This window comes from Lepus europaeus, chromosome 7 (genome assembly GCF_033115175.1).
Source record: "Lepus europaeus isolate LE1 chromosome 7, mLepTim1.pri, whole genome shotgun sequence".
Classification (NCBI taxonomy): domain Eukaryota; kingdom Metazoa; phylum Chordata; class Mammalia; order Lagomorpha; family Leporidae; genus Lepus; species Lepus europaeus.
In genome coordinates, this window is record NC_084833.1 from 66,876,941 (window position 1) to 66,896,957 (window position 20,017).

Genomic DNA, 20,017 nt, shown 5'->3' on the forward strand with positions numbered 1-20,017 from the left:
ATTACTTCACACCTGTCAGAAAGACAAATAAGCTGTACTTTGGAAATTTATATTCATTAAATAAAAGTTTAATAAATGAAAAAAAAAGAAAAAAGAAAGACAAAAGTTAGGTGTCGGGGCTGTGGTGTAGTACGTTAAGCCTCCACCTGTGGCACCAGCATACCATATGGGTGCCAGTATGAGTCCCAGCTCCCTTGCTTCTGATTTAGCTCCCTGCTAATGTGCCTGGGAAAGCAGTGGAGGATGGCCCAAATGCCTGGGCCCTGCACCCACAACAGGAGACCCAGAGGAGACTCCTGGCTCCTGGCTTTGGATCAGCCCAGCTCCAGCCTTTGCAGCCATTTGGAGACTGAATCAGTGAATGGAAGACCTCACTCTATCTCTCTTTACCTTTTGCTGTCTATAACTTTGCCTCTCAATTACATAAATCTTAAAAAAAAAAAAAAGATAACAAGTGTTGGTGAGAATGTGGAGAAAAGGAAATCCTTGAATAATTTTGGTGGGGATGAAAGTGGTGCAGTTGCTATGGAAATCATGATGAAGTTTCCTCAAAATATCAAAAATAGAACTACCACATGATCCAGCAATCCTACTTCTGTGTTTATATCCAAAAGAACTAAATCAGTATGTTGAAGAGATATCTGGGGGCTGGCACTGTGGCATAATGGATTAAGCCACCTGCAACACCAACATCCCAAATGGGCACCAGTTGGAGTCCCAGTTGCCCCACTTCTGATACAGCTCTCTGCTAATGGCCCGGGAAAAGCAATGGAAGATTGCCCAAGTCCTGGGACCCCTGTACCCATATGGGAGAACCAGATGAAGCTCCTGGTTCCTGGCTTCAGCCTGGCCCAACCCCTGCTGTTGCGGCCATCTGGGGAGTAAACCAGCAGACGGAAGATCTCTCTTTTGTCCTTCTCTCTATAACTCTGCCTTCCAAATAAATAAAATAAATAAATCTTTAAAACAAGAGAGGGATATCTGCTCTTCAGTGTTTATTATAGCACTCTAACTAAGAAGAGCAAACAACTTAAAAGTCCATTAAGCATGATACACACACACACACACACAATGTCATACTATTCAGCCTTAAAAAAGGAGACTGCAATGTGTGACAATATGCATGTACTTGGGGAGCATTTTGCTAACTGAAATAAGACTGACACAGAAAGACAAATATTACATGACTCCATTTATACAAGATATCTGAAACTGTCAAATTCATATAATCAGAGTGGTAATGACCAGGGGATAGGGGAGTGAGAAGTGGGAAGTTACCATCTCAGTCAAGCAAGATGAATAAGTTCTAGAGATTTGCTTTGCAACATTGTACCTACTCAATAATAATGCACACTTAAAAATTTGATAATAGGGTTCTGTTGGTTCACTCCCTAGATGGCCACATTGGCTATGGCTAGGCCAGGCCAAAGCTAGGAGCCAGGAGCATCATCTGGGTCTCCCTCATGGGTACAGGGGCCCAAGCACTTGCGCCATCTTCTGCTGCTTTTCCCAGGCCATTAGCAGAGAGTTGGATCAGAAGTGGAGCAGCTTGTACATGAATCCATGCCCATAGGGGGTGCCAGCGTTGCAGACAAAAGCTTTATCTGCTATGCCACAATGCCAGTCCCAATAAATAAACGTTTTTTAAAAAATTTGTTAAGAGGGTTAATATCACATTCAGTGTTTTTACCACAAAACAGTTTTTAAAAACTCCATGTTGATTTTTATCATTTTTTAGCATTTTGTTACGATGATCATAGTTTTGTTCTGATATACTGATGTCATAATTATATAGTTACTTTTAACATTAAACTTTTCGTATACACATAGTATAAATTCTATTTCATAATGGTGATTCACATTTTAAAAGTAACTTCAGGTTCAGTATGGAAAATGAATTCAGGCCGGCGCCACAGCTCACTTGGCTAATCCTCCGCCTGCGGCACCGGCACCCCAGGTTCTAGTCCCGGTTGGGGAGCCAGATTCTGTCCCGGTTGCTCCTCTTCCAGGCCAGCTCTCTGCTGTGGCCCGGGAGGGCAGTGGAGGATGGCCCAGGTCCTTGGGCCCTGCACCCACATAGGAGACCAGGAGGAAACACCTGACTCCTCACTTCGGATCGGCACAGGGTGCCGGTTGTGGCAGCCATTTGGGGGTGAACCAACAGAAGGAAGACCATTCTCTCTCTCTCTCTCTCTCTCTCTCTCTCTCTCTCTCACTGTCTAACTCTGCCTGTCAAAAAAAAGAGAAAGAAAGAAAAGAAAAGAAAAGAAAGAAAGAAAAAAGAAAATGAATTTAGACAAGCAAGGTCAAGGCAGAGAAAACATTTACAAGGTAATTATCTGGGAGTCCCAGATGAAACTCCTGGCTCCTGGCTTCAGTCTGGCTCAACTCTGGCCATTGCAGCCATTTGGGGAGTGAACCAGTGCATGGAAAATCCCTTTCTCTCTTTCTCTCTCTATGTAACTCTGCCTTTCAATAAATAGAAATTAAGTTTAAAAAATCTTTAAAAAATGCAGAGCTAGACCAGATGAATTCTCAAATTAGAAGAAGGATAATAAACACCAATGTTATAGCAGGCATTGATCTTGCTCAGACTCAATTTTTTCATATATTCCTGCATATCACATTACCCAAAGAGCATAGTAATATGGCTTTTTATCAAACATGCTATCATCTACAAGGTGTCTATTTACTTTGCTACAACATAACTAGCCTTGAACACAATTCAACTCAACATTTATTGGTCCTTGTCACATGAGGGCAATGTTTTGGGCTCTGTGGAAGTAGGACAGTTGGCAGGGACAGGAGCAGGGTGGGGTGGGAGGTAGAGTGTCTTGGATAAGACCACTTTTTTTTAAAGATTTATTTTATTTTATTTATTTGATAGAGTTACAGAGAGAGGTAGAAACACAGAGAGAGGTCTTCCATCCTGCTGGTCCATCCCCCAGATGGCCGCAATGGCCAGAGCTGAGCTGATCCGAAGCCAGGAGCCAGGAGCTTCTTCCGGGTCTCCCACGTGGGTGCAGGGCCCCAAGCACTTGAGCCATCTTCTACTGCTTTCCCAGGCCACAGCAGAGAACTGGATCAGAATAGGAGCAGCCAGACTAGAACCGGAGCCCATATGGGATGCCAGCACTCCAGCTAGGGTTTAACCCACTGTGCCACAGTGCCGGACCCGGATAAGACAACTTACAACTTGAAAATGTTTATAATCTCAGAAACAGAAATAAGATAAAGTAGGAAGATTATTGTTTTAGTTTTTATTTTTTAATGATTTATTTATTTACTTGAAAGGTAGAGTTACAGAGAGGCAGAGGCAGAGAGAGAGACAGAGAGAGAGAGAGAGAAAAGTCTTCCATCCACTTGTTCACTCCCCAGATGACCTCAATGGCCAGAGCTGTGCCAATCTGAAGCCAGGAGCCATGAGTTTCTTCTGGGTCCCCCACATGGGCACAGGAGCCCAAGCACTTGGGCCATCTTCCACTGCTTTCCCAGGCCATAGCAGAGAGCTGGATCAGATCACCCAAATGGGATGCCGGCACTGTAAGTAGTGGTTTTACCTGCTACACCACAGCACCAGCCCAAGAAGATTATTGTTATTCAAGGTCTATGATGGTTAATTTTATGTGTCAACTATAGTGGGTTAATAGACTCCCAGGTAGATTATAAAACATTATTCCTGGGTGTGTCTGAGAGGGTTTTCCAGAGGAGACCAGCATTTGCATTATAGACTGAGTAGCAAGCTTGGTCTGACCAATGTGAGCCAGCATTATTCAATCCATTGAGAACCCAGATAGAACAAAAAGTCAGAGGAGGGAACAATTTGCTTTCATTTCTGGAGATGGAATATCCATCTCCTCTTGCTCTTTTTTTTTTTTAAGATTTATTTTATTTATTTGAAAGAGTTACAGAGAGATGTAGAGTCAGAGAGAGAGGTCTTCCATCCGCTGGTTCACTCCCCAGATGACCGCAACGGCTGGAGCTGCACCAAAGCCAGGAGCCAGGAGCTTCTTCCAGGTCTCCCACATGGGTGCAGGGGCCCAAGGATGTGGGCCATCTTCTACTGCTTTCCCAGGCCATAGCAGAGAGCTGGATCGGAAGGTGGAGCAGTCGGGATTAGAACCAGCACCCATATGGGATGCCGGCACTTCAGGCCAGGGCATTAACTCGCTGCACCACAGCGCTGGCCCCATCCATCTCCTCTTGCTCTTGAACATCAGAACCCGTGGTTTTGGGGCCTTCAGACTCTGGGACTTATCCTAGCAACCTTCCAGGTTCTCAGGCCCTTAGTCTTGGACCGAGAGTTATACTACGGGTTCCCCTGGCTTCCTGGTTCTCAGCCTTTGAACTCAAACCACCACCTGCTTGTCCTCTAGCTTGTAGACTGCATATCATGGCTTTTCTCAGCCTGCATAACTGTATAAGCCAATTTGTATAATAAATCTCTTCTCAAGTAACTTGCATATATCCTACTGGCTGTGTCTCCAGTGAACCCTAATACAATATCACATAAAATAAAAACCATACAAACAGTACAGGTAAAATTCTAAGCAGGCCCAAAGCAGGTAGAAGGAAAATTAGAGGTCTGGGAAAATGTCAATGAACAATACATTTGTGGAACATAATTTTATTTTATTTTTTTAAAGATTTATTTATTTATTTGGAAGTCAGAGTTACACAGAGAGAGGAGAGGCAGAGAGAGAGAGAGAGAGAGAGATCCTCCATTCAATGGTTCACTCCCTAATTGGCAGCAATGGCAAGAGCTGCAACAACCCAAAGCCAGAAGCCAGGAGTATCCTCCGGGTCTCCCACGTGGGTGCAGGGGCCCAAGGACTTGGGCCATCCTCTACTGCTGTCCCAGGCCACAGCAGAGAGCTGGATGCGAAGTGGAGCAGCCGGGATTAGAACCAGCACCCATATGGGATTCCGGCGCTTCAGGCCAGGGCATTAACCTGCTACGCCACAGCATCGGCCCCGGAACATAATTTTAATAGTTGTATATCAGGGAATGCTAGGCAGATATAAAAGTCAATGTCACAGAAGTAGGAAATAATGAATTACAATTGAAGGATGATAGACCTTAAGAATTTTGAAGGATGTATCAGAGAACTTCGAGAACATCTAAATGTTCATGTACCACTATATCATACAGCTTTCCCTATAAAATGCATCTATAAGGCTGAGGATGTAGCTACAAAGCAACACATGTGATATGATGGATGAGCCGTCAGCTGGGCTAACTCTTCTTCCTCTTCCTCGTCCTCTTCTCTCCCTTCCACCTCTTCTCTTTCTTCTTATTTTATTTTATTTTTTTGACAGGCAGAATGGACAGTGAGAGAGAGACAGAAAGGTCTTCCTTTTCCGTTGGTTCACCCCCTAATGGCCGCTGCGGCCAGTGCGCTGTCGCCGGCGCGCTGCAGCCGGCGCACCACGCTGATCCAAAGCCAGGAGCCAGGTGGTTCCTCCTGGTCTCCCATGCGGGTGCAGGGCCCAAGCACTTGGGCCATCCTCCACTGCCTTCCCGGGCCACAGCAGAGAGCTGGACTGGAAGAGGAGCAACCGGGATAGAACCGGTGCCCCGACCAGGACTAGAACCCAGGGTGCCGGCACTGCAGGCAGAGGATTAGTCTATTGAGCCGCGGTGCCGGCATCTTTCTTCTTATTTTAAAAAATAAACAATATAAATTTATTCTTCCCAGTTCTGGAGAATATTAAGTTGTGAGCAGCATGTCAATGTGGCTAGGTTCTGGTAAGGGGCCTATTCCATGTTGTATACAGCTGATTTCTCATTGTACCCTCACATGCTGGATAGCAGAGTTAACTGACTTTCTTCTTCATGTCCGTGTCCTAGTGTACAGGATTCAAATTTGGGTTTCCTCAAAATGATACATGACCACTTTTTACTCAGGAACAGTCAAGACCTTGAATGCTAAATCCATAAATATCATAGCCCATAAAAGTTTCATTTGACTGAATTTCTCAACGTGAATCAGCCCAGAGAGAATTATGCTTGTTTTAAGATGAAAAGGGAGGGGGGCAGCGCTGTGGCACAGCAGCACAGTAGGTTAAAGCCCCACCTTGCAGGGCCAGCATCCATATGGGTGCCAGTTCGAGTCCTGGCTTCTCCTATTCCAATCCAGCTCTCTGCTATGGCCTGGGAAAGCAGTAGAAGATGGCCCAAGTCCTTGGTCCCTGCACCCACGTGGGAGACCTGGAAGAAGCTCCTGGCTCCTGGCTTCAGGTCAGCTCAGCTGTGGCTGTTGCGGTCATTTGGAGAGTGAACCAGTGGAATGTAAGACCTCTTTCTCTCTCTCTCTGGCTCTACCTCTCTGTATCTTTGTTTTTCGAATAAATAAAATAAATCTTTTAAAAAATAAAAAAGATGAGAGGGAATAGTCCATCATTTCTGTTCAAAACTTCTCAATATGTCTTCTATTTTGGTGAACCACAATATATACAGTATTTTGTCCTCTTTTTTGCTAACTTCACTCTTAGCTAAAACCAAGAAAAAATTAACTTGCAAATCAAGAAAACCTGGACAGGTGCAGTCCTTAGTTGGCCTTGTGGGCCGCTAGGGAGCATCACAAGAGCGGCTCACAGTGGCTCCCCAGGCCTGGGTCTAGGAATATGGTCAGTACAGTCTTAGCGATAAGTAGGATCCTACAATATTAGCTGGGGGAACAAAACAACACTAACCTTCCAGTTAGTGTCCTTCCAGTTTCTCTCTCCTGCTGGCTCTGGCATCCCTTAAGCTGAAAAAGAGAAAATAAGATTGAATAAACAATTACAATTGCAGAAAATACAACAACAAGGAATCTGTGGTCTCCTCTGCTTGGCTCACTGCCAGAAATAGTTGGCATTGAAAAAACAAGACACAGTTACCAAAAAGGACTGTGTCCTCAGAGAAAAGCCCTGGTGAGTCATGGGCTGAAACGTAAATACTGTTTTCAGAAACTGCAAAGGAGGATATGCTAATTACTCTAATTTCATCTTAAGACAACGTATACATCGTCTTATGTATACATATCATCATTATGTATACATATATATGTAACTGCAAAAGTTGTTCTCAAACAATACTTTATACTTGTGTGTATGTGTGTATGTGTGCGTGCAAATAGTTGAAATCTTTACTTAGTATAGAGTTGGTCTTCTGTATATAAAGTTAATTAAAAATAAGCCGGGTATGGGAGGAAGAACCACTATATTCCCAAAGCTGTACCTATGAAATTTGCATTCATTAAATAAAAGCTTTCTTAAAAAATAATTTAAGTAAGTAACCTGAAAGTAGATCATTGTAAAAATTAAGAGAGGGATTAGGAGAGGAAGGAGGAGGAAGCTCTCTGCTATGGCCTGGGAAAGCAGTGGAAAATGGCCCAAGCCCTTGGGCCCCTGCACCCACATGGGAGACCTGGAAGAAGCTCCTGGCTCCTGGCTTCGGATCGGCACAGCTCCGACCATTGCAGCCAACTGGGGAGTGAATCAGCAGATGGAAGACTCTGACTTTCTCTCTCTCTCTCTTTCTCTCTTTCTCTCTCTCTCTGCCTCTGCATCTCTGTAACTCTGCCTTTCAAATAAATAAATAAATCTTTTTTAAAAAAAGTGGAATAACTGTGACTGAGTTATCAGGTTATAACAGTCCGAGTATTTGGGTCCCTGCCACCCATGTGGGAAAGTAGGATGGAGTTCCTGGCTTGTGGCTTTAGCCTGGCCCAGTCCAACTGCTGTGGACATTTGGGAAGTGAACCAGTGGAAAGAACATGGACCTCTCTCTCTCTCTTTCTCTATTGCTCTGCCTTTTAGATAGATAAATAGATAGATAGATAGATGATAGATCGATTGATCTTTTGTTATAGTTACCATTCACCACTTGCTAACTGCCTATGAAGAGATTCAGTGCTTGGCACAGGACAGGCTCCTAGTTAAGGTATGTTGGATGTATGGTGGATCTGTGTCTTCAGATCCCTGGAGGAAGAGACACTGGATTTGTTCTACATATTTTCAGAAGACTCCATCTGGTACCAGGAAGCACAGTAATAATCCTTTTTCTTTTATTTTAAAAATTTATTTTCATTTCATTTAAAAGGCAGAGAAACAGATGGAAATCTTCCATTTGCTGATTTACTCCCCAAATGCTCACAATAGCCAAGGCTGGACCAAGCCAAAGCCAGGAACCCAGAACTCTATCTAGGTTTCCCAGGTGGGTAGCAGGGGCTCAACTATTTGAACCGTCACCTGTTGCCTCCCAGAGTATGTATTAGCAGGGAGCTGGGTCAGAAGGGAAGCAGCCAGGACAGTAATCAAGCATTCTGATATGGGATACAAGTGCCCCAAGCAGAGACTTAGTTGCTATGCAAAATGCCCACCCCTCCTCCTTACTTTTTGATCAGAGAAGGTAGGCTTGACTAAACAAAGTTCAGGCTCTTGAGGAGGGCCCTTGGTAAAGAACAGAAGAGAAGGGCTGGTGCTGTGGTGTAGCATGTAAAGCCACCACCTGCAGTGCCAACATTCTCTATGTGCATCAGTTCAAGTCTTGGCTGCTCCACTTCCAATCCAACTCCCTGCTAATGGCCTGGGAAAAGCAGTGGAAGATGGCCCAAGTACTTGGGCCCCTGCCACCTATATGGGGGATCCACATGAAGCTCTTGGCTCCAGGTTTAAGCTTGCCCAGACCTAGCCATTGCAGCCATCTGGGGAGTGATCCAGTGGTTGGAAGATTGATCTCTCTCTCTCTCTCCCTCTTTCTCTGTAACTCTGACTTTCAAATAAATAAATAAATAAATAAATAAATCTTTTAAAAAATAGAAGAGAAAAGGAGGTTTCTGTGAACAAGACATACACTCTCTAGGTCTTTACTGGAATCCCTCTTCCTATCTGCTGATGGGAGGGGCTGATGCGCAGGACACCCTGGAGCAGTAGAGATATCCCCTGTGCCAGCTATGCAAGGCACAGTTTGGGTAGAGGGCCTCACTCATGACAGACCTCTCAGATCCCAGGCCCAGATGTACTTAATTCTTTGTGGAGTAGGTGGAAGCTACAAGGAGGCAGTTTCACATAAAATCAAGAACAACATTCTAATAAAGCTATCCAAACACAGAAGGATTGCCTCCAGAACAGTGCGTTGCTCATCACCAGCCTCTGAGCTAGAAGGAAGGTTGCTATGGCAGTTGTTAGGTTTGAGAGGGAATGCTAGCTTTGGGTTGGTGAGATCACTGATTTCCTTTCTGAGACGCTCACGCTCTCAGAATCAGGCTCTTGACTGACACCTAGAGGTTTACTTGTAGAAAAGAGAGTATTATTACTACAAACTAAGCCCAAGGAATTTATTCTCCATTCTATGTCAGTTTGGATTTCAACTCTACCTGTGAGCTGAGATCCTTTTCTTGGGATTTCCAAGGGTGGGGGTCTCACAAAAAAAACCTGAATTATGATCCTGAAATATCACCACACCTTGGCACAGCTACAGGGCTCAGGCCTGAAACAGGTTGAAGCTCCTTCTTCCCAGGCATTTACAGAAGGAAGTGGGTCATCTACACAGCTTGACTAAAACTGTGATTGGTGCCATGAAAGCTGGATTAATAAAGAGATCCTTGGAGTTTGAGATGGAAGGGATTATACTGATGCAGTGAAGTTAGAGTTCGTTCTTGATGGAGAAATAACCCAGGCAGGTAAGATGGGATAGGAACAGAAGGCAGTAAGTATAGCCAAAGAGCCTGAACTTTAAAAAATAGATATATTTGAAAGGGAGATGCGCACACACACAATCTTCTATCTGCTGATTTATTCCCCAAATGGCTGCAAGAGCCACGTCTGGGCTCAGCTGAAGCTGGGAGTCAGGAACTCCATCCTGGTTTCTCACATGGGTGGCAGAAGCCCTAGAACTTGAGCCATTTTCTGATGCCTTGCTAGGTACATTAGCTGGAAGCTGGATTGGAAGCAGAGAAGCTGGGGCACTGTGATATGGGGATGCTGGCATTGCAAACAACTTAATATGCAGTGCCACAATGCCAGACCCTGAGCCTGGACTTTGGAGACCAATGGACTATATCCGATTCTGAATTTTCCCCATAAACTGTTTCTTTAGGTAGTCTCTTAAAGTCTCTGAACAGCAGCTTTCTTTTCCTACAATGGGGATATTCACATTTTCATTGATAGCTTGTTTAGGGATTGGAGATAATACACGTCGTCGTGTGGCTTGCTCAGTGTCTGGCACAAAAGAAGCACTCAAGTTGCAAACTGTACTGCTATGGATGGGATGGAGCTGGTGTGGGCACAGCACTTGTGTAGAGGCACAGGAAGGGGGCCCGAGGGTGGCAGTGTCGTGTGCTGAGGGCCTAGGACTAGGAGTCAGCCGACTTCAGTTTGATTTCTTCACCCCGTGTCACCAGACAAGTCACTCACATTTTCTCTGAGCCTCTTTCTCCCATCTGTACAGTGAAGATGTTGGTCTAGAGCAGGGGTGGGAGGAATAGTTTTCCTGCTGAGGGCCATTGGGATATTTAAAACATCATTGTGAGCCACACAAAATTATCAGTTTAAAAACTAGCCTGCTAAAGATTTATTGAATTTCAAGTCCTGTATACAGGTGCCATGGCAGGGCCAGAACAAATGATTTTGAGGGCCTTATATGGCTTGTGGGCAGGATGTTCCCCACACGGGTGCAGGGTAATAATTTCCTATCCCAGGTTCATACTACAATCACCTAGAGGGCTTTTAAAAAGTCTGAACAAATGGGACACGTGTTTGGAGCAACAGTTAAGTTGCTAGCATCCAATATCAGAGTCCCTGGATTCAAGTCCTAGCCCTGCTTTGGATATAATTTCCAGATAATGCACACCAATGAAGGTGTGCATGGCTCAAGTAGTTGGGGCCCTGCCACTCCACATGAGACATTGAGTTTCAATCTTCTGCCTTTGGCCTGGCCCAGCCCTAGCTGTTTGTGGGTGTTTGGTGAGTGAATCAGCAAATGAAAGGCCTCCTTTCTCTCTCTCTCTCTCTCTCTCTCTCTCTCTCTCTCTCTCTCTCTCTCTCTCTCCCTGTCTCTGCCTTTAAGATACATAAATAATTGCTTAAAAATTCTGACTATGCTGCATTCAAACCTCTGGTGCTGGGATCTAGAGAGTAGACTTCTTAATGCTACCCAGTAATTCCAAAGTGCACCCAAAGTTAAGAACCATTAGACTAAATAGTCTCTAAGGTTCTTACAGCTACTTTATTAGGATGTAGAGAAAAACAACAATAAATGATTATAAAAATAACTACTGGAGTGGGTGTTGTGTGGGCTAAGCAGCCACTTGGGACACCTGTATCCCACATTGGAGCACCTGATTTGAGTCCTGGCTACTCCATGTTTCTAATCAAGCTTCCTGCTAATGCATACTGGGAAACAGCAGATGATGGCTCACACACTTTGGTTCCTATTATCCATGTGGGAGACCTGGATGGAGTTTCTGTCTCCTATCTTTGGCCTGGCCCAGCCCCAGCTATTGCAGATATTTGGTGAGTGACCCAGCGGACAGAAGATCTTTGTCTGTTATGCTGCCTTTCAAATAAATAAATCTTTTTATTTAAAAAAAAAGTACTATATAGTGGTTATTATTTATTGAGTGACAAGTGTCAGGCACTTCACCAACAGCTCTCTATATATGCTATTTAATAGTCACAGTAAACCTAAGAGGTAGAAATTTTACAAAAAAAGAAATGCTTAACAGCACTCTGACCTCAGAATCAGCCTTTAAGGCATCCTGGTCTGGCTGAAAAGCCCATGAGAATATTTCAGGCATGGAAAGCCAAGACACTGTGGCAAAAAATGTTCTACATGACGTATCTCTGTGAGTGAGACCCCAGTGGAAAGAAGTGGCCATCAAAGAAGGATGTACTTTTCTCTGAAGGGAGAAGAGAACTTCCACTTTGACTATGGCCTTGTCTAAATACTGATAGAGTTTGTGGATTAAAAAGGCTTCCATAGTCTAGGCAGCTCATGATAAGAGCCTCGGGTGGTCACTGACGTCATACATATGACTGGTTTTAACAACAGGAATCACTGTGCACTAACTTCCCATGCAGGACCTCTGTCCTCAATGAGTTGTATTACGGAAAGTAACTGTAAAACTTGTTCTCAAACAGTTTGTGTGTGTATGTATGTATGTGTGTGTGTAAATTATTAAAATCTTTACTTAGTTTAGAGTTGATCTTCTGTGTATGAAGTTAACTGAAAATGAATCTTAATGGAGAATGGGACTGAGAATGGGAGAGGGAGTAGGAGGGGTGGGAGTGTAGGTGGGAAGAATTGCTATATTCCTAAAATTGTACTTATGAGGCCGGCGCCGTGGCTCAACAGGCTAATCCTCCGCCTTGCGGCGCCGGCACACCGGGTTCTAGTCCCGGTCGGGGCACCGATCCTGTCCCGGTTGCCCCTCTTCCAGGCCAGCTCTCTGCTGTGGCCAGGGAGTGCAGTGGAGGATGGCCCAAGTGTTTGGGCTCTGCACCCCATGGGAGACCAGGAGAAGCACCTGGCTCCTGCCATCGGAACAGCGCGGTGCGCCGGCCGCAGCGCGCTACCGCGGCGGCCATTGGAGGGTGAACCAACGGCAAAGGAAGACCTTTCTCTCTGTCTCTCTCTCTCTCACTGTCCACTCTGCCTGTCAAAAAAAAAAAAAATTGTACTTATGAAGTTTGTATCCCTTAAATAAAAGGTTTCTTTGGGAAAAATAAATAAATAATAGTATCTGAAGCAGAAAGAAAAAAATGCTTAAAAAGATTTTCAGGGGCCAGCATTGTAGCAAAGCAGGTTAAGCTGCCACCCATGATGCTGGCATCCCATATAAGTAGCCATTCAAGTCCCAGCTGCTCCTCTTCTGATCTACCTCCCTGCTAATGACCCTGGGAAAAGCAGCAGAAAATGGGCCAAGTGTTTGGGTCCTAGCCACCCCTGTGGGAGATCTGGATAAAGCTCCTGGCTCCTGGCTCCGATCTGGCCCAGCCCTAGATGTTGAGGCCATCTAGGGAGTGAACTAGTGGATGGAAGCTCACTCTCTCTGTCTCTCCCTCTCTATGTAACCTGGACTTTCAAATAAATAAATCTTAATTTTTTTTTCAATTGCCCAACACCATGTTGTGAAGTATTTATGCTAGAACTGTTTAATTAATTATTAATTATTTATTTATTTAAGAGGCAGAGAGGGAGACAGAGAGGTCCCATTTGCTTATTCATCCCTCAAATGCCTACAACAGCCAGGGTTGGGGTGGAGCCAAAGCTGGGAACCAGGAACTCAATTAGGTCTCCCATGTGGGTGGCAAGGACCCAATTCCTTGAGCCATCAGTGTTGCTTCCCAGGGTCTGCATTCGCAGGAAATTAGAATCAAGATCCAGAGGCAGGGCTGGCACCCCAGCTCAATAGGCAAATCCTCCACCTGCGGCACCGGCACCCCAGGTTCTAGTCCCATTTGGGGCGCCGGATTCTGTCCTGGTTGCTCCTCTCCCAGGCCAGCTCTCTGCTGTGGCCCAGGAAGGCAGTGGATGATGGGCCCTGTACCTGCATGGGAGACCAGGAGGAAGCACCTGGCTCCTTGCTTCGGATCGGCGCTGTGCGCCGGCTGTGCAGCCATTTGGGGGGTGAACCAACAGAAGGAAGACCTTTCTCTCTGTCTCTCTCTCTCTCTCTCTCTCACTGTCTAACTCTGCCTGTCTTAAAAAAAAAAAAAAAAAGATCCAGAGGCAGGTATTGAAACCAAGCACTGTGGGGCTGGTGCTGTGGCACAGCGGGTTAAAGCCCCAGCCTGAAGTGCTGGCATCCCATATGGGTGCCAGTTCGAGTCCCAGCTGCTTCTCTTGCAATCCAGCTCTCTTCTATGGCCTGGGAAAACAGTAGGCGATGGACCAAGTCCTCAGGTCCCTGCACCTACGTGGAAGACCCAGAAGAAGCTCCTGACTCCTGACTTCAGATAGGTTCAGCTCCAGCCATTGCACCCATTTGAGGAGTGAACAAGCAGATGAAAGACCTCTCCCTCTCCCTCTCTCTCTCTCTCTAACTCTTTCAAATAAATAAAAATGGAAGGAAGGGAGGGAGGGAGGGGGAGAGAGAGAGAGAAAGAAAGGAAGGAAGGAAGGAAGGAAGGAAGGAAGGAAGGATGGATGGAAGGAAGGAAGGAAGGAAGGAAGGAAGGAAGGAAGGAAGGAAGAAACCAAGCACTGTGACATGCAACATAGGTATCCTTACCTACATTTTAATTGCTAGGTTAAATGCCCATTTTCTGAGCTGGAATTTTTTTTAAAGATTTATTTATTTATTTGAAAATCAGAGTTACACAAAGAGAGGAGAGGCAGAGAGAGAGAGAGAGAGAGAGAGAGAGAGAGAGAGGTCTTCCATCTGATAGTTCGCTCCCCAGTTGGCTGCAGCGGCTGGAATTTTAACTCAGGTCTCTCTGATGCCCCAGATGGAAACTTTCATCACTGTGTTTCACTATTTTGCATAAATTCCACATAGTATTTAAAATGTTTTCTTGAGGTCCAGCATTGTGGTATAGCAGACAAAGCCACCACTTGCAATGTTGGCATCCTCTATGTGTGCTGGTTCAAGTCCTGGCTGCTCCACTTCCAATCCACTTCCCTGCTAATGTGGCCCCTGCCACTCATGTGAGAGACCCGAAGATGCTCCTGGCTCCTGGCTTTGGGCCAGCCCACCTCCAGCCATTGCAGCCATCTGGGGAGTGAACCAGTGGATGGAAGAGCTGTCTCTCTCTGTGACTCTGCATTTCAAATAAATAAATAAGTCTTTAGAAAAAAAAAATCCTAAAGCCTATGAATGGGTAAATCTTTCTGTGAATTTAGGGGCTTTCACATTATTCTCAGAGTGTATTCTCTTGTCTGAGAATATGTGTTTAATTGAATCCCTTTCTAAATATGGGGTCTACCTGATACATTTTTCATTAAGTATTTTTTTTTTTTAATGCTGAAAAAGTTGGCCAAGGTCACCCATCTGCTGCCATCTCGTGGTAGTTTCTGCAGCGCCAGGCTGTAACCCAACTGAGAACACAGCAGACAGAATTCTAGCCGTACCTGCCACTCTGCCATTTGCTAAGGCCTCCCTACCCACAACATCATCTTGTTTTTCCACAAATAACTTCAAAAAACATTTATTTTCACTTTACTTGAATGGCAGGAAAAGAGAGAGAGAGAGCGCACACGCTTCCATCCACCGGTTCCTTCCCCAAATGCCGGCAGCAGACAGGGCTGAGCCAGGCTGAAGCCAAGACCCCTGACTCCAAAGTGGGTCTACTTCATGGGTGACAGGGACTCAGTTAATCTGAGCCATCATCTGTGGCCTCCCAGGGTGTACATTAGCAAAAGCAGAGCCAGGACTCAATCCAGGCTCTGTGATATGGGACACAGATGTCCTGAGCAGCATCTTAACCAGTGAGCCAAATACCTTCCCTTCTCCAAATATATTATTAAGAAAGAATTAATGACAGCAGAGAAAACTCATAAGAACTGAAGACAAAATAACAAAGCTGTCCTCTTCTTCTATTTGCTAGTAGTGTACAATCTTTGTCTAGCTACTTAGCTTTTCTGGTTTCAAATGTTCTCATCTGTAAAATGAAAATGATCTCCCCACACAGGTGACCAAGATGGAGTTCTAGATTCCTGGCTTCAGCCCAGGCTCCCTCTCTTTAACTCTCCCTTTCAAATAAATAAAATAATCTTACTAAAAAATATGTTTATTGGCCAACGAACCCCCCCCCATTTCAGCATGTGCACAGTCATGGGTACTACAATACAAAATACCTCCCCCTGGGTTTTGTGAACAATTTTTCCAATACAATAGCACACACAACCAGCCCTACTTCCTATCCCTTTTGTTAAGTTTTAATTTGTAGAACCTCTCACATAAACTCATTATATATTTATCATTTTCTGACTCCCTACCCCTCCATAAGCACTCAGAAGACAGAGGCCTTTTCTGTTCCTGATGCTTTTCACAGCACCCAGCACAGAGCAGGCATTCACCATTTGTTGAAAAGTGAGCAAAACTAGATGGCTGAGATAGGATCTATAAGTTAGCACTGTAGAGGACAAGCCTGGAGTCTGGCTTCTTTCTAATTACACTGTTCAAAGGGAACAGATTAGCCTAGAAATTTTACTAAAGTAGGGACGCCTCGGGGCAGTGTTTCTCAACCTATGAACTAATGGCATTTTAGGTCAGATAGGCTGTCCTCCTATGTATTGTAGGGTACTCAGCAGCATTACTGGCCAAGGCCCACAAGATTCTAGCAGCACATCTTCCCCCACCTCAGTCCCACAGCTCTGATGATCAACAGTTTCTCCACAGATAATGCTAAATGTCCCCTGGCAGGTGGAAGGTCCCTGTGTGTGTCTGTTAAAAAACATGGCTTAACATGCCCTGCAAAATGTATAGGCTCATGTGTGGTATACTGATTTATGGGTGGAAATTTAAGATAATCGAGAACAGCCCCTTAGGTACAGCCATTTGGTTACTGTCCACCGTAAGAGCACAGAAGATTCTTTGGAATGCTCAAGTAGCATCCATTCTTGTTCAGATCCAGAAACTGCGTTTTCATATTGTCTTTTATGTTAAAATTTGTATTTATTTATTTAATGTGAAAGGCAGAGAGAGAGATTTCCAGTTTGCTAGTTTCCTCCACAAATGGCCACAACAGCCAGGAACCCAGACCCACGTATTTGAGGCATCACTTGCTGCCTCCCAGGGTACACATTTTCAAAGTTACAATTCCTACTCCTGAAAAAGGATAGCTTTGCTGTTATTACTCCCAATGCCATAACTCTGAAACTTGCTTATTGTTGTTTGAAACAATACATAGCTTCTTGTTTCTGTTGATCTTCTTCAACTATTTACTCATGTCATAGCTCCCTAAATCAAACCACCATGGCTTCCAATGACTCTATCATAAAGACTTACTATGCTTCAATAGTAATAACCATGAATGCAGATTTTACCCAAAGTCTGCATGAAAAGGCAAATGACAACTCGTTTTCTGGTAATATTAAGTTACTTAAATTCTGTTTCTCTCGAGTTCTTTAGGCTGTAATCATTGCATTCCTCAAGTGTGATCTTTCTCAGTGTGGACGGTACCTCTGCCTTCCATCAAACAGTGGAGTGGATGAGGGATTCATTCTGCACAAAGACTGTCTTATTGTCTGGCATGCCTTAAACCTATCTGGAAGAGCACAGTATCCTCACACTGCCTGGAGCAAGAGATGACTCAATATGAAGGGCCTAATGATGTCACAAAGCAATAGTTTAACAATCCCAAGAAGATAAAGGCCTGACAATACTCTGAGGATCACCTGACATGTGGTGTAACCTTGCAGAAGGGGCGATGTGACTGTCTTGGATGCTAGCCATAGGAAATGTATAGGGTAAAAGGCACCCGTTACCACTCCTGTCACCTTTGGGTGCTATTGATAGAGTTGTTCCTGTGGTCAGAGAACAGATGCACAATTACCAATACTCAAGCCCACACATGCAACTCAACTCCAATGGTCAGTGGTAGAAAAACAGCGGAGGCCGGCGCCATGGCTCAGTAGGCTAATCCTCCGCCTTGCGGCACCGGCACACCGGGTTCTAGTCCCGGTCAGGGCACCGGATTCTGTCCTGGTTGCCCCTCTTCCAGGCCAGCTCTCTGCTGTGGCCAGGGAATGCAGTGGAAGATGACCCAAGTCCTTGGGCCCTGCACCCCATGGGAGACCAGGAGAAGCACCTGGCTCCTGCCATCGGAACAGCGCGGTGCGCCAGTCGCAGCGCGCCTACCGCGGCGGCCATTGGAGGGTGAACCAACGGCAAAAAGGAAGACCTTTCTCTCTGTCTCCCTCTACTGTCCACTCTGCCTGTCAAAAATTTAAAAAAAGAAAGAAAGAAGGAAAGAAAAACAGCAGAGACTCCAAGATATATAAAAAAAGAAGACTGACGAAGAGCTGAGGAACAGCAACTCAGTGTCACACTATGAGTAAGAGTCACACAAAATCGGATGACTTAGTCTTACATGATCCTGTTACAGAGACATTGTGCTGGCCAGTAGGGGTGATTTTCCTCACAGGCTTCCTTCTAGATCTGAAGCCTAGCACTGAGCTCTGAAACAACTCTGTAGGTACAAGGGCTGGAGCTCCTCAGACATCTGGTTGACCCCAGGCACTGGCAATGTTAGAGAGAACCTAAAAGGACAAACTCAGGTTGGAGCATCCCAGCTGGAGAAAATCACTAGTCCTGGTCTGTCCCAGCCAAAAGAGGAGAGATTTAGAACATTTCAAGGTAGGTTCTCTGCATGTGAGGGAGGGTAGCAGGATAATTCTGGTAAGAATCCAGGTTTGACCTGTTGAACTCAAAACTGGAGATGTAGGCATTTGTCCAAACTACCAATCTCATCTTTAATGACATAAGGGGAGTTGACAAACCGGTTGCTTGAGATTTGTATATCTAATAGATTAGGTAAAATGAAAGGGAGTTCTGGCATCTGTGGACTTAGCTTTAACTTCTATTAAAAAAGCAAAAGTAAGAGTCGGCATTGGGCCTAGAGGTTAAGACGCCAGTTGAGACATCCATAGCATCACAGTACTTGAGTCTGCTGTCTGGCTCTGGTTCTCAATTCCAGCTTCCTGCTACTGTGGGCCCTGGGAGGCTGCAGCAGTGATGGCTCAAGTAGTTGAGTTTCTGGGAAAGACCTGAACTGTATTCCCAGCTCCCGCTTAGGCTCTCAGTTATGGACATTTACAGTAAATCAGCAGATAGGAGGTCTGTCTGTGTCTGTCTGTCTGTCTCTCTCTGCCTCTCAAGTGAATAAAAAAAGCAATAAACAAATAAAAACAAAATACTCTTTGGTCAAGGCCATTAAGTTTCATTTGGAGTATGCATGTAGACAAATACATATACCCATATATGTATTTAGGTTTTATATGTATTTAGGTTTTATACATATGCCATATATTTATATAGGTTTTATAGATTTCTATGTTTTATATTTAACAGACTTCAAAGAGATTTATAGGGGCTGGTGCCATTTTGGGATACTGTAATCGGCTAATTTTTTTTAAGATTTATTTATTTGAGAGGCAGAGTTACAAAGAGAGGGAGAGAGAGGTCTTCTATCCACTAGTTCACTCCTCAAATGGCTGCAACATCCAGAGCCGGGCCAATCAGAAGCCGGGAGCCAGAAGCTTCCTCCTGGTCTCCAATGTGGGTGCTGGGGTCCAAGCACTTGGGCAACCTCCACTGTCTTCCCAGGTCACAAGCAGAGACTGGATCAGAAGAGCAGAGGTCAGGACACAAACTGGCGCCAACATGGGATGCCGGTGCCACAGGCAGAGGCCTAACCCACTATGCCACAGCACTGGCCCTTAAATTATTCTTCAAAATGTGCAAGCAGCTCCGGCCATTGCAGCCATTTGGGGAGTGAACCAGTAGATGGAAGACCTCTCTCTCTTTGCAACTCTGCCTTTCAAAAAAATAAAAATAAATCTTTAAAAAGAAAAAAAGAACAAACACTTCAGCTTGATTATGTATCTGTTAAATTTTTTTTAAATTGCAGTAAAATATGCATAATTTTAACCATATCCAAATATGGTATATGTATATGCAGTGCCATAAGTACATTCACATTGTTTTACAAGCATCATTACAATCCACCTACAGAACTCTTTTCATTTGACTCAATACCTATTAAACAGTAATTCCTCGTTATTCTAATCAATTACCTTCTACCCTAGAACTTTCCATTCTGTTTTCTATCTCTGTGATCTGATTATTCTAGGTACCTTATATAACTAAAATCATACACTATTTATCTTGACTAACTTATTTCATTTGACATAACATCCTCAAGATTCACTTATACTGTAACATGTTGTTAGAATTTCCTTCCTTTTTAAGGCTTAACAATATTCCAATATGTGTATATCCCATATTTCGTCCATCCACTCATCAATCAATGGACACATGGGCTGCCTTCACAGTTATCTTTTTAAAGATTTATTTATTTATTTGAA

At 44.5% G+C, this 20,017-nt stretch overlaps 1 long non-coding RNA gene across 1 annotated transcript in view; it reads right to left on the bottom strand.

The window, feature by feature from the left end:
• Nucleotides 1-20,017, bottom strand: part of LOC133763294 (uncharacterized) — a 41,872-nt gene that overhangs the window by 18,399 nt on the left and 3,456 nt on the right. Inside the window, exon 2 of the long non-coding RNA XR_009866387.1 lies at nucleotides 6,697-6,752. This is a non-coding gene — a long non-coding RNA (uncharacterized LOC133763294). The remainder of the gene's footprint in view (nucleotides 1-6,696; nucleotides 6,753-20,017) is intronic.